This window comes from Rhinolophus sinicus, chromosome X (assembly GCF_036562045.2).
Source record: "Rhinolophus sinicus isolate RSC01 chromosome X, ASM3656204v1, whole genome shotgun sequence".
Lineage (NCBI taxonomy): Eukaryota > Metazoa > Chordata > Mammalia > Chiroptera > Rhinolophidae > Rhinolophus > Rhinolophus sinicus.
In genome coordinates this window covers 97331305-97343370 of record NC_133768.1, presented here as the reverse complement: position 1 = coordinate 97343370, position 12066 = coordinate 97331305, and positions in this window count along the sequence as shown.

Genomic DNA, 12066 nt, shown 5'->3' with positions numbered 1-12066 from the left:
ATAGTGAGCTTTCCCTACAATACATGAAAATCTACGCTATAGGAGCATTTAGTTGTAGAAGATATGGGTCTATAGACGCAGACCCATGTAAATGACAAAATGAAAGAAATGATAAGGTTGGCAGGTAAAGTCAGAAGATGTCCCAAAGCAATCTCTTAGGACTACTGCTGCAACAAGTGTGTGTGGGGGTCTTTGGGGGGAGTGAGGAGGGGGCAGGAGGAAGAAGCCCCTGGGTTTGCTGGATTAATTGGTTTTCATCATCTTTTTCAGGCTTTCTACTTCGTACTCCTTTCCTGAATCCGTGTGTGGTGTCAACCAGTCATGGATAGAGGCCAATCTGAAGTCACTCCCAGCAAGCTCTCACCCATCCTCAGGTGGAGGGGAGACAAACACATAAAACCCAACGTGGCCTCCAGAAACCTTTTGAGCTATTTACTGAGTAGGCAACTGCGGATGCAGAGATGTGATGTAGATCTGTCTAAGTGGGTGTGGATGCTGACATAAGCCACACCCGGGGGAGGTGGCTTTAGCAAAATGTTATGTGACTTACCTGCTTACACCGGCCCTTAATTTTGTAAAATGCAAAAAGAAAAATCATTTAGAATAACCAACTCCTGCCTTGTATCAGCTGTTAAAATAAACCTTGATATTCACTCCTTTTGGTTTGAGGTGTTTTTATGCTGATACAGCTTTCTTGGGTTACACTGGAGGAGAGTCTATTCATTCATATAGTTTAATTTCAGATTTTCTCTTTAACCTCACATCTACCCCCTTGACAATGGCTATGAGGGATAACTGGGTGCAGAGAAGACTGTGGTCCAGAATAGAACTCCTCACCTTCGCTGTTCTCTTCTACTCTTGGCCCTCTTGGTAGTGATTGCACCTTCTCCTTACTCAGCCTGATTCGGCTCTATCCCTAACCTCTTTTTCACTCCATAGTAAGTCAACAAATCTCTTCAACTCAACTGTCTGGAAGACCCTTGTCTTTTTAAATTGCCAGACTGAGGAAAAAAATGTGTTTGAGTAAATGAGCTTTTGCAAGGAGGAGGAAGATCATTGATGCGGCAAGACCCAGAGCAGGTGGGACAGGGCTGGATCCAGGGCACAGTGAGCAGAGCAAGGAGCAAGCAGTTATTCCATTGAGAACTGGGAGCTTCTGTGGAAAGGCCTGCCAAATGGAGCTGTCCCTCCCTGAAAGAAGACTCCTTCCCCTTCCTGCTGTGTGCTCCCTTCCGTCTCCTGGTTTCTGCATAAGACTAGTAGGTTCAGAATTGTCACTGAGGTCTGGAGTAGTGTGGACTCTCAGCAGCTGGTGCAGCGTGAGGGCACTGTCCACCTAGAGCAGGGGTGTCCAAACTATTTTCAACGTTTTTATCCAAGGGCTATATGCGGTAAAATACACAAACAGCCGGGCCACTCACTCGAGGTGAAGTACGTATTGCCTCACTTGGTTTATTTAAGTAAACTAAATATATTTTTGGAATTTACTGAGGGACAATAAAAAATGGATTGTGGGCCACAGTTGGCCCGCAGGCCGCTGTTTGGACACCCCTGACCTAGAGGCTTGTAAGTGGCTGGAGTCAGATGGTGCCCATCAGTACCAAAGATTTCCAAATATCGCAATTACAAATACATATTTTTTATTTAGCTCAGCTTTTATTATATTTTGTTAGCATGGAGAGCTCTGATTCACATAATAGCTGACAACTGTTTCATGAAGTTCAGCTACTGAATAAGAGAACCTTCACAATAGACATGCAAGATTTTTGACACCACTCAGAAGTTTTATGGATGTTGGCAGTTTCTAGCAGATTTGTAACCTCAAGGAATAACTCAGCCGTTGAGAAATGTAACTTTCTTTCTTTTTTAATTTATTTTTTAAATTTATTGGAGTAACTTTATATCTCTATAACTTAGGCCAATCTGATCATGAATCCCCATTTCTTTTTTTTAATCTATTGGGGTGACAATTGTTAGTAAAATTACATAGATTTCAGGTGTACAATTCTGTATTACATCATCTATAAATCCCATTGTGTGTTCACCACCCAGAGTCAGTTCTCCTTCCATCACCATATATTTGATCCCCCTTACCCTCATCTCCCACCCCCACCCCCCTTACCCTCTGGTAACCACTAAACTATTGTCTGTGTCTATGAGTTTCTGTTTCTCATTTGTTTGTCTTGTTCTTTTACTGTTTTGGTTTATATACCACATATCAGTGAAATCATATGGTTCTCTACTTTTTCTGTCTGACTTATTTCGCTTAGCATTATACTCTCAAGATCCATCCATGTTGTCACAAATGTTCCTATATCATCTTTTCTTACCGCCGAATAGTATTCCATTGTGTATATATACCACAACTTCTTTATCCATTCATCTATTCCTCCTTCATATCTAAAGGATATCTTTGCTGGATATATTATTCTTGGCTCATGATTTCTCTCTTTCAATAGTTTGAATATTTGGTTCCACTCCCTCCTGACTTGTAGAGTTTCTGCTGAAAAATCTGATGATAATCTAATGGGCTTTCCTTTGTAAGTTACCGTCTTCTTTTCCCTGGCTGCCTTGAGGATTCTTTCTTTGTCGTTGATTTTAGACAGCTTCAATACAATGTGCCTTGGAGAAGGTCTGTTGGGATTGAGGTAACTAGGTGTTCTATTTGCTTCTTGGATTCGAGGGTCCAGTTCTGTCCACAAATTTGGGAAGTTCTCATCGACAATTTGTTTGAATATATTCTCTGTTCCTTCTCTCTTTCTTCTCCTTCTGGTATGCCCATTATTCTTATATTGCTCTTTCTGATGGAGTCAGAAAGTTCTTGTAAGTTCTTTCATTTCTTTTAAGTCTCAAGTCTCTTTCTTCTTCTATTTGTGTCATTTCCAGGTTTCTATCTTCGATGTCACTGATTCTTTGCTCCATCTGGTCAACTCTACTACCTAAGCTGGTTATTTCATTCTTAATTTCTTCTATTGAGTTCTTAATCTCCAGAAATTCTATTTGGTTCTTTTTAAGATTTCAATCTCTTTCGTAAAATGCTCATGCTGTTCTTTGATTGAGTTTCTGAGTTCCTTTAACTGCCTATCTGTGTTTTCTTGTATCTCGTTGAGTTTTTTTCAGAACTGCAATCTTGAATTCTCTGTCATTTAAGTCACATATTTCTGTATTTTTAAGTGTCTTCTCTGGAGATTTTTCACTTTCTTTCTGAGCTGTCTTGTTGCCTTGGTTATTCATGGCGATTACTGGTTTACTATTTCTCTTCCTAGACATCTACAGGAGTGACTTCTGCAACAGGTTGATAGAAAGTGGTCTTTCTTTTGTTTTCCAGTACTTGTTGGTAGAATGTTTTATTTTTTCTCCAACTGCAGCTTATTTTTCTTCTCCCACACGGCAGTGCTATGTTTTCTCTGTACTATTCCAGCTTCTCACACAATGGGGGGATTCCCTGGGAGACGGGCTTCTCCTCTGTTAATAGCTCTCCTAGGTCACAGGGCGCAGTGTCCCGGTGGGTATGCGGAGAGCTTTTGATGTTCCAAAGCTCTTCCAGCTCCTGATTCAGAGCCCGTATGTTTCAGCAGTTCTGTTTACTCCTGTAGGTGATTTCGGTAATGGGCCTCTTTGTCTTGCCTGTCTGCTGTGCAGGGAGTCCTTTGTGGAGTTATTGTTGTTTGATTCATTGTAAATTCCAGGAGAGCTTTACAGAGGCTCACCTCACGCCACCATTTTTCCTCGCCTCCTATCCATTCATCTATCGAAGGACATTTTGGTTGTTCCCATGTCTTGGCCACCATAAACAGAGCTGCAATGAACATTGGAGCACACGTGTCTTTATGTATAAATATTTTCAGATTTTTTGGGTAGACACCCAGAAGAGGGATTGCTGGGTCATATGGTAATTCTATTCATAATTTTTTGAGGAACCTCCACACTGCCTTCCATAACAGCTGCACCAGTCTGCATTCCCACCAACAGTGTATGAGGGTTCCTTTTTCTCCACAGCCTCTCCAACACTTGTTACTATTTGTCTTGTTGATGATAGCCATTCTGACTGGGGTGAGGTGATATATCATTGTGGTTTTTATTTGCATTTCTCTAATGATTAGTGATGTTGAGCATTTTTTCATGTGTTTATTTACCATTTGCATGTCCTCTTTGGAGAAATGTCTCTTCAGGTCCTCTGCCCATTGTTCAATTGGAACCCCCACTTCTAATGATGGAAAAAATAATTGAACCTTGCCCCTTAAGGTGACTCAATCTCTTCTGGTTTAAAACGTAATCTTTTTTGTGCAATTAATTACTTATTTGGTTCTGCATTTCAATTGTGTATATTCAAAATCCAGTATCCTATGAGGGCTGCTCTCTCCTCTCATATGTCCTCCCCCACACCCCTTCTTGCCTTCCCCCCATTCCTCCTTCCTTCTCTTCCTCACCCCTCTCTGCTAAAGAGACAGCAAATAAGGGAAGGATTGGTGGGGACATGTTCCTTTAGTCAAGAGTAGGGTGGAAGCATCCTGTGACCTTTAAGCCTAAGGATCAGGAAGTGGAGTGATGGGAAGGCAGATCCCAGGGAGCTGGGCTTTCCTGTCCTTCCCTGGGCCTGTGTCTCAGAGGAGTGCCTGGCCCAGGAATCCTCTCCTTCACCATTGAGGCTGAGAACCCACCCCTACCCAGAGACACTTTGCTGCTGGGAGGCACCAGCAGATGGAATCAGGCCACAAGTTCCAGGCCAAGAAAATGTTCCCCATCCCCAATCGGCAGGAGGACTCCTGCCTCCAGCAGCTCCCAACACTAGCATCTTCTTCCAGAAGTCAGCAGAATCTCTTCCCCCACCACTAGGTGGCCAGGCCGAGGAAAGCTCCTTTCACCTCCCAAGCAGCACCAGCTGGGAAAACATGCTATAAACCAAGCATACCAGGATAACACCATATAATCTCTGAAAATCATGCCGTCATTACACTCATAACCCACAACAGTAGGCCAGGAGCTGTATGCCAAATCTAAAGAGGGGGACTGCTTGCTAAAGTAAAAATAAAATAAGTCCAGTGTTTCCTAACATAATACCCAAAATGTCCAGGATACAATAAAAAAAAAAAAAAATCCCTCGAACAAAGAACCAGGAAGGCCACAACTTGAAAGAGAAAAGACAATAGACTGACCCTAACACCGAGATAATTCAGATATCAGAATTCTCTGACAAGGATTTTAAAGCCATCATAAAAATAATTAAAAAATTACAAATTCTTGGGCCGGCCCGGTGGCTCAGGCAGTTGGAGCTCTGTGCTCCTAACGCCAAAGACTGCCGGTTTGATTCCCACATGGGCCAGTGAGCTCTCAACCACAAGGTTGCCAATTCAACTCCTTGACTCTCCCAAAGGATGGTGGGCTCCGCCCCCTGCAACTAAGATTGAACACGGCACCTTGAGCTGAGCTGCTGCTGAGCTCCTGGATGGCTCAGTCGGTTGGAGCGCAGGCTCTCAATCACAAGGTTGCCGGTTCGACTCCTTGACTCCCACAAAGGATGGTAGGCTGCGCCCCCTGCAACTAACAACGGCAACTGGACCTGGAGCTGAGCTGCACCCTCCACAACTAAGATTGAACAACTAAGATTGAAAGGACAACAACTTGACTTGGAAAAAGTCCGGGAAGTACACACTGTTCCCCAATAAAGCCCTGTTCATCCTCCCCAATAAAATCTTTTTTAAAAATTGCAAATTCTCTTGAAAGAAAAACATAAAATCTCAGATAATAAATAGCAGTTATAAAAAAGAACGGAATGAGAATGCATAACTGAAAAATACAATAACCACAGGGTAGCCACAGGGCAGAGATTTCTGAAAACTAAATCCAGACTATCATCTTGCCAGTGGCTAAATTACAATGTAAATTAAATTCCAAATTTCACAGGGTGTCTTCTGTTAGCGTGAGGGCATTGATTGGAAATAAATGGGATCCTGAACATTGGAATGGGGACATATGGACAGATCCTAATAAAACTGGGGGCAGTGAACCCCTAAATTCTGCTGAATCTTCTCTGCCAGTAGAAGCAGCCCTTCCATCCCTGTCCAAGGAAGTTAACCCTGCTTTGCCTGAAAACCTGTAATTGCTTCCCTTGAGGTCGTTAACTTGCAAGACACTGCTGATTGTCCTCGGGATATACCCCTCAACACCTGTCTTTCGAGTCCCAGCAGGCCCTAAAAGGTGAAGTACAAAATATGATCCATGAAGAGGCATACTACACACCAAAAGAACTGCATGACTTTTCCAATTTATAGAGACAGAAATCTGGGGAATTTGTGTGGAAATGGATATGAAGAGTGTGGGGTAACATTGTGAAGCATAAAGTTGGATCAGGCTGAATATACGGATATGGTTCCATTAAGCAGACATTCTGAACTCAAAGATGTAGCTCAAGGGGTCAAAAAAGGCACTATCACTTTGGTTGGTTTGTTGGTTGGCTGAAACAAGGACCAAAAGGTGCTCTATACTAAACAAAGTTGAAATGCTAGAACTGCCTTGGTATACTGTATCTGAAAGCTTAGGGAGATTGAAATGTAGAAGTGGATTTATCATGTAAGACCTGTTCACCCATCCCAGGAGAACATACCTTTCATGACCGTGAGAAATACATTTGTGAGGGGAACCCCAATAACCTTGAAGATCTCTGTGCTCACTTTTCTCTGTAGGTCAGAAATTACATTGGGAACTACTGCCACTGAACCAGTATCCGTAAATACAATGGGGATAACTGAATCCCAAGGTGGCAAAGGCCAAATGAGGGCACTTAATTGACAAAGGACAAGGTGGGCATAGTTACTGTAACGGACAGCAGAGTCAAAGCAGCAATGAGAACAGTCTGACTCACAGAGACTTATGGTGTTGGCTAATTGATCATGGTGTCCCTTGAGAAGAAATGATGGGCAGTCTACTAAATTCTTACTTGAGTTCCATAAGTGAAGCATTTTAGGTCAAGTGCATTGAAGGAGAATTTGAATCACCAAAACAGAGAGTCATGGCCCCCAATCAATTCTGAGACTTTAGTCAGTTTATAGACCCAGAACCCTTGCATGAAGGGGAGGCCAGGTCCCCTAAAAAGGATCCCATCCATACTACCAAATATATATATGGTTAATCTTTCTGCCAGCCTTCCTTAAAGGGACCTATGGCCTTTTACCAGGCTGAGTATGCATTAGGGAAAAGGAAACAATTAGACTTTTCAGGGACTGACACTAATTCCAGGAGACCCAGTGTGAATGTGGTTTACCAGTCAGAGTGGGGCCTTATGGAGGTCAGGTGATCAATGGACTTCTACCTCAGGGCCATCTCACAGTGGGTCCATTAAGTATCCAAACTCATCTTACGGTTATTTCCCCAGTTCCAGAACACATAATTGGAGTAGATATACTCAGTAACTGGCAGAATCCCCACATTGGTTCCCTGACCTGTGGAGTGAGAGCTATCATGGTGAGAGGCTAAGTGGAAGCCATCAGAGCTTCCTTTACCTAGAAAAATAGTAAACCAAAAGCAATACCACATTCCTGGAGGGATTTCAGAGACTAGTGCCACCATCTATAACCTGAAACATGCATGGATGGCAATTCCCACTACATCTTAATTCAATTCCCTTATTAGCCTGTGTAGAAAACAGATGGATCTTGGAGGATGACAGTAGTTTATTATAAACTTAACCAGGGCCGGCCTGGTGGCTCAGGTGGTTAGAGTTCCATGCTCCTAACTCCAAAGGCTGCCGGTTCGATTCCCACATGGCCCAGTGGGCTCTCAACCACAAGGTTGCCTGTTCAACTCCTCGAGTCCCGCAAGGGATGGTGGGCTGCGCCCCCTGCAACTAGCAATGGCAACTGGACCTGGAGCTGAGCTGCGCCCTCCACAACTAAGACTGAAAGGACAACAACTTGAAGCTGAACAGCACCCTCCACAACTAAGATTGAAAGGACAAGACTTGGAAAAAAGTCCTGGAAGTACACACTGTTCCCCTAATAAAGTCTTGTAAAAAAAAAAAAAAAAAGCATATAAATAAATAAAAATTAAAAAAAAAAAAAAAAAAAAAACTTAACCAGGAAGTGACTCCAATTGCAGCTACTAGAAATTCTAGATGTGATTTCATCGCTTAAGCTAACACACCCCCTGGTACCTTCTATGCAGCTGTTGATCTGGCAAATGCTTTTTTTCTCAATGACTGTTAGTATAACCACCAGAAGCAGTTTGCTTTCAGCTGGCAAGGCCAGCAGTACATCTTCACTGTCCTACCTCAGGGGTATATCAGTTCTCCAGCTCTATGTCATAATTTAGTTCATGGAGATCTTCATCAATTTTCTCTTATGCCATAAGACATCGCAAAGTTCTATTACATTGCTGATGATAAGCTGATTGGACCTAGTGAGTAAGAAGTACTAACTACTCTAGACTTCAGTGCTTCCCCAAGTGTCCCTGGGCCCCAGCTTGAAGCTCAGTAACTTTCATGCTGTTTCCTGAGGCAAAGTCTTCTCCAAAAGTATTTCTGTTCTCAGCCCATTGTTTGTAACCTGGAGCCTACCTGCCATCACTCATCATGACAACAGGGCCCAACAGAAATGGAAATTATTACAGGAATCTAAGGGTAAACCTTCAACAGGAAACCAGTCTATCTCTTTGGATCCAACAAGAGAAAAGTATGGTTTAAACTAGAAGGGGTTTTTGACACCATGTCCAGGAGCGAAAATGTGTGTATGTGATTGTGTGTGGGGTGTGGAGAGAGGATCCTTTCCAGTACACACCTTACCCTATAAGTCTTCTGATGTACTTCACTCCCTCTTTTATGCCACCTTTTCCAGATGCTCCTATTCCTCACTCTGGATAAGCTAACTTGGAGGGCCCTGGAGGCAGTGACCTCAAAGTCTCAGTACCAAACTGTTTCTTTTTTTTAAGTCCACCATTAACTGAGACCCAGCTCTGCAGAGGAGACCAGACTGCTGGCCCTAACATAACAACAGCTAACAGTTTTAAGCACTAACTGCATGCTAGCAGTGTGACCAAAACATACATGCTGCTCTCCCTTTAATTCTCAAAACAATACCAGAAGCCATTTTACCAACTGGGAAATTGAGGCCCAAGGAGGAATAGTAACTTGCCAAAAGTCACATAGCTAGTGGGCAGCGAGCAGAACCAGGATTTGAATCGCTTTGAATCTAACCCCAGAGCTGACACTAACTATTGCAACAGCAACACTTGCCTCTCGGTAGAAACAGGCACCCTTCACTGTTTACTCTGTGCACTTGATTGGTGGAGGAATCTAGAGGATGAGAGTTCCAGACTAAACTACAGAAAAATCACTTGGCCATGTAAGGTCTACTTAGGGCAATCAAGACAATCGGAATGAGGAAGTAAGACTCGGTGATGTCACAGCCTTTGGGACCAAGCAAACCACAGATGAAACCTCTCTCTGTCACTCACCTATTGTCTCAGTCTCACAAGCGCTCTTTGAATTTACTCTAAGAGTCATAGCTTCTATGCAGCTATGTGGATGCAGCTTCTGCACCTTACTGTGGATCTCTTGGGACAGGATGGTCAGGAACTGCTCCAATACCAGCAGGTGCAAGATCTGCTTCATGGGGTGCATCTCAGGCCAAAGCTGCCCACCCACGCAAAGCTCCAGGAGCCACCTAAAGGGTTCCCAGGGGGAGCAGCAGCAGAACCCACAGAGGCACAGGTGGGAGGCTTTCCCACTGGGCCTTCAGTCGAGCAGGGGCAGCTCCTATCTCCAGGAGCAGAAACGCCTGTGGTTTCACAATCAGGAGCCCTTTTTGCTCCTGGGAACCCAGGCCAGATGCCATCGTGAGATTCCTGGACCATTTCAGCCCTGAACCCAGCTGTGACTGCTGGCGAAGATGCCCAGGTTCCCCTTGAAACAATAAACAGCATGTGCAGCAGTCGGCATGCTGGGGGCTCCAAGTTCCAGCCCGTAAGTGCAACTCCAGCCTAGGAAGAGCGGTCTCCAGTACCTTGGCCTCTGTGGGTTCAGGACGGTGGTGCACCTGCCCCCTTGTCTTGCTGTCAAAGGGGCCTGTGGAAGGCACAGTCACAGGCAGCTCTCTCCTCTCCATCTTGGACCCACGTAGGACTAGATCCTGGTCCCATGCAGGAGGTACCAGCACTAAAGTATGGCATCCAAAAACCAACAGTACTAGGTTCAGACCAAAGTGATGACTATGTTTACCAAAATGACAGCATTGCATGTGGCTGAGGTACAAGTCATCACTGACCACATAAGCAGGAAAATTTGACTCCAGGGATGGAACCATCAAGGGACCAATTGGGAGACAACAGGCCTGGCCATCAGGTGAACCCAAAGACCCGAGAACCCTCTGCTGGCCAGTTGAAGGCAAAGAGGCATGCATGGGGTAGCTAGGTTGAAGCTCGGGTTTTGGAGAGAAGAAAATACAAAGGTAACTCAAGGCCATTATGACCCAAGAGCTGAAGACCAGAGTCACAATCCCAAAGAAAGCTTATTAAAATGCAAGTCCTTGAGTTCATGCAAGATCCAGTGCATTAGGGTGTCGGGATGGGGGTCCAGAAATCTGAATTTTTAACAAGCTCCCCTAGAAATTCTTCCTACACAGAGAAGTTTGAAAATCACTGGCCCCGTCATAACAAATTTACAGGAGGTTAATGTGGACCCTGGGAATAAAGAGTCACATCATATGAACCCCAAGAAGTAATTTATCTGCTGGGATGGACTCCCCATGGTCCAAATTTATAAATAAGATCCTAGTAACCGTTTGCTGATAGGAACTTCTCGCATACTCTGTTCAGGAGAAGAACCTCAGACTGAACTCTCCCTTCCTGCACTATGCCCCGTTTATTTACGCCATCTGAGTCACCCATTACAGTGAAACCTTGGTTTCTCCTTTCCACTAAAGACTGGTATCTGCCCTATCCAATCATAACTGCATAATTTGGATACCTCATTTCCATAAAGAGACCTAATTGAGAAACTGGGTGAGAACTTTCACTATAAGAGATGGACTCCCTTTTGTCTCAGCGGAACAAAATTCAAGTTGCTATCAGAATCTGTGTCTCCTGAGCTCCTTTTTGCTCAAATAAATGCCTTTCATTCGAGTGTAAAATTTATTTTGGTTTACATCCCCACCCGCTCCTGTTATTCTAGGGCTGATGGGAAAGACGCCCTGGCTAACATCAAGAACATGACACGCCCCACCCAATCCACTGGGATCTAGAAGCTTTTAGTACCGGAAATGGGATCGGGTTCAAAGCAACTTGAGGCCTGTTGGGGACCAAGAAGAGCCCCACCCCCTCCACGTCAGCATTCTTACGGGCCCACGCGGCGGGGCGGGTGGCCTGCAGCCTGCCGGGACTTGTAGTCCAATGCGCAGCCGCGCGCCTGCGCCCTGGGCACTACACCGGGTGAGCTTGGAGAGCTGTGGGCGCCGAGGCGGTGAGTCCCGGAGCGTCCGGAGGGCGTGGCCGTCCCTAGGGCGCGGGGAGTGGGGCTCCCAACCCCTTTGGGCTACACGAACTGGCTGCCTCCAGCCATAACCCGGCGGCAGGCGTGGGTAGAAACGGCGGGCTGCGAGCCCCTGTCCCGCCTGAGTCTCTGCAGCCGCTCCTTGCGACCCGGCCGGGCCTTCCCGGGGGTCCTCCGGGGCTGGGAGCGCCCCTCCAGGAAGCCGGTCAACTACGCCGGAGAGCGCGCAGCAGCCGCGCCTTCGCTACCGGCATCCGATTTTAAACTGGCTTTTAGACGTTTCGAGACTTGTCCCCCTAACCTTTCCCCTAGTGCCCTCTTTTCACGGCGCCCCGTTCGGCTTTTCACGCGTCTCTTTATCCACGGGCCCTGTGAGCATGGGTTCATTCGGGTGGTTTGCGGAGAAGCCATCAGCCACGAGAGGAAGTGAAGTTTACATCCAGAAGAGGAGATGGAGGGAAACCCAGAGGGTCAATTCCCTGGGAGACACGGGGGAAGGCTTGGGTCAGTCAGGAGAGGGCAGCCCAGCTGTGACGCTGGGGCACAGGAAAGGTGAGTGGGTCCCCTGCCAAGACCGGCTTGGTTCC